Genomic DNA, 3,027 nt, shown 5'->3' on the forward strand with positions numbered 1-3,027 from the left:
AAGGTGTTTGCCAAGCAACTAGCAGAGCTCACCAGGAAATTAGAAACAAAGCAAGTGGCTGCAATACACACACAAGATCAAGAGGAAGTAAGCACTGAAGGAGGTGATTGGGAAGAGGCCAACTATGTGGGAAACCAACAAAGGCAATCATATGATCCACATTCCAACACTTACAACCCAGGATGGAAAAACCACCCAAACTTTGGGTGGGGGAACCACCAAACCCAACCACAAAACCACAAACCTTACAACCAAAACCAACATAACAAGTCCACATATCAAAACTCCAATCAAAGATCATACCAAGCCACACAAAACACTTACTCCCAACCATCATATCATGGCCAAAATAATCAACCTACCCAACCTAATCCGAACCAACAATTTCAACAATTTTTAAACAGAATAGAAGGAATGCTGGCAAACATGGGTCAGGACATAAGTAGGCCGGTTTACACAAAAAAAGGGAAGCTCATTCGTTTCTTTCTCCCTTTCTCCGTTTCTTTCTTTCAGTCAGAGAAATCACCCAAACCCAACCACAAAACCCTAGCACTGTAAGCCTACACCACCGCCACAAGGAGTGTCATACTGCCGCCGTCCGTCGCACTCACAGTTCACCATCCGTCATCTAGCGTCCCTCGTGCTCCAAATCTTCAACCCCTGTTTGCTGTCACCGATCACAGTTGCTTCCTCGACCTCGGCGTCCGTCGTCTTTGTCTGCTCAGCCCCGCTTCCGTCGCCGTTTGTTTGCCGTTCACGTTCGCGTTTTTGATCGCATTCTTCGCCGTACGCGTTCGCTCGGCGTTCACCGTTCGCGTTCAATCACCGTTCACCGTTCGAGTTCGCGTGCGTCTGGAAGCCACGTTGCTCTGCTTCAAACTCTGCGACCAACCCGCGCGCTCCACACATCCTTCAAACTGCTCTCTTTTGTCCCCGCCGTGAGTTCCCTAAACCCGCCACCAGACAATACACTCGCACAACACCAATACTCTTCTTCAAACTCTGCAACCTATGATTTATATTACAATAAGTACTTATTTTATTTGGTATTGGTTTGGATGTTTTGGTAGACTAAATTAAAGTTACAAAAGTTATGTTCTCTTCTCTATCACGATGAAATCAAGCTTTGAATTCTCTTATTTCGTTTTAATTTTACCGCACTCAACATGTTTGATGAATTACTTTAACCATATTTCTGGTTGGTTTTATACTTTCTAGCTTTTAGAAACTTATTAAGTTGATTGCATGTGAAATTAGAATAATTGGATCATAGTAATTAGGAAATTTTAGCTGTACAAATAACATCGTTGCAGAAAACATGTTAGCATGATGATTGCACTTGCATTAGTGTTCTTCTGGTAAATGTTTAAACTGTTATTGTGAACTTCTTAATTTGCTAATTGTTCTTGTGTTCTTGTGTTACCTTTTTTTTGTTGTGATTTTCTGTTATTGAATTTCTTAAGTTGATTTGCTAAATTGTTGGGCTGCTGTTATCCTAATTTGTCAAATTGTTTGGTTGCTGCGACTTCATTTGTTGGATTTTCTATTTAGGTCTTGTTCTTGTTTATTTGCTAACTTGTTGCTGTATATTTATTGTTTATTCGCTGGATATTAGTGATCATTGTATTTGAGATTGTTTACTATGAAAGTTAGATGTGGTGTTGAAGTCCATGATTAGTGCATCCCTTTGATTTAAATTCTAATTTTGTTAGGACTTAATGGGTTGCATTGGTTAAACACTAATAAATATTTTATGTATGCGTTTTGATTTTTTAATGAAATATGATATGACTATGATAAGGGTTTTATGGGCAATTAGGAGGTACGTTGTTAGTGAGTGAGAACTATGGTAATATGTATGCGAAATGATAATTGAGCTCATCAAGCATTCATTTATTGTTAAATTCAATGACATGAAACCCAGTACATAGTCTGAGTTCCTTGAAGACCTCTGTAAACAGGTTTTTTCATCTGATTTTATGTGCATATCATCCATGCACTAGTTTTGGTTGTTTATTCTGATTAAAAAGGCATTAAACAGCTGGCTGTGCATGGTTAATTTGCATATGTTTCTCCCTGTGTTCCCGCATGTTGCTGAATTGGTAATCAATAAATTCGCCTTTTTGCTGTAAATCGGTACTTTACTAGGATTTGTTAAATTTGTTGCTGTAACTTGCACTTGTTGCTGAATTTATTGCTTCTCAGTCACAGAATCAGAACAGAATACTCAGTCAGTGCTTGAATACTTGGCTTTGCTTACTGATTATATTTGATGATAAATTTTAAGTTGATAACTTTTAAAATTTACATTTGCACTGCCCATGTTACTGATTCACTGTTCTTTCAGTTCTTTTTGTTGTTGTTAATCATCATGATGAGGTTTGTTAAAATTTGAACTGTCTATATTACTGAGTGTTCCTTCAGTGCTTTTGCTTGTTGTTACTCATTGTGGTGAACTTTGTTAAAATTTGCACTGCCTATGTAACTGATTCACGGCTTCATGCCTCTCGTAATTATCAATGGCATGAACTCCGAACCAAAGCCCCAACTCTTTGTAAAAAATTGTAATGAAAGCTTATTGGGACTTTTTCTTCTACTTAAGGTATGAATCAGAATGATGAGGCCAAGTTGTGAATATACTAGTGTCAACGGACCATAATATGTATTAAATTTGTGACATCAGAAGGGTGTAATAATAACAATAATGGAGTCATGTTACTTGAATATTAAGGTTTAACATTTAAACTCTCAGCTTCTCAGCCCTGTTTGATTCTTCATCTCAGTCAATTGAATCGAATCAACCATGCTTTCTTTTTATTTTTCTCTTAGTTGATTCTTAATTTTTCTAATGTATGTAGCTTTCTGAACCAGGTGGATCAGATTATGAAACGTAGCTTTGTATATATTTTGTTACCATTTTTTACCCTCTCAAGTTCCATTAATTAACAGTGGAAATAATTTTACATTATCGATGAATAACAAACAAATGAGAAATATAACTTTTATTTTCATAATAAAAAAATTATA

Source organism: Arachis ipaensis, chromosome B08, assembly GCF_000816755.2.
Source record: "Arachis ipaensis cultivar K30076 chromosome B08, Araip1.1, whole genome shotgun sequence".
NCBI classification, from domain to species: domain Eukaryota; kingdom Viridiplantae; phylum Streptophyta; class Magnoliopsida; order Fabales; family Fabaceae; genus Arachis; species Arachis ipaensis.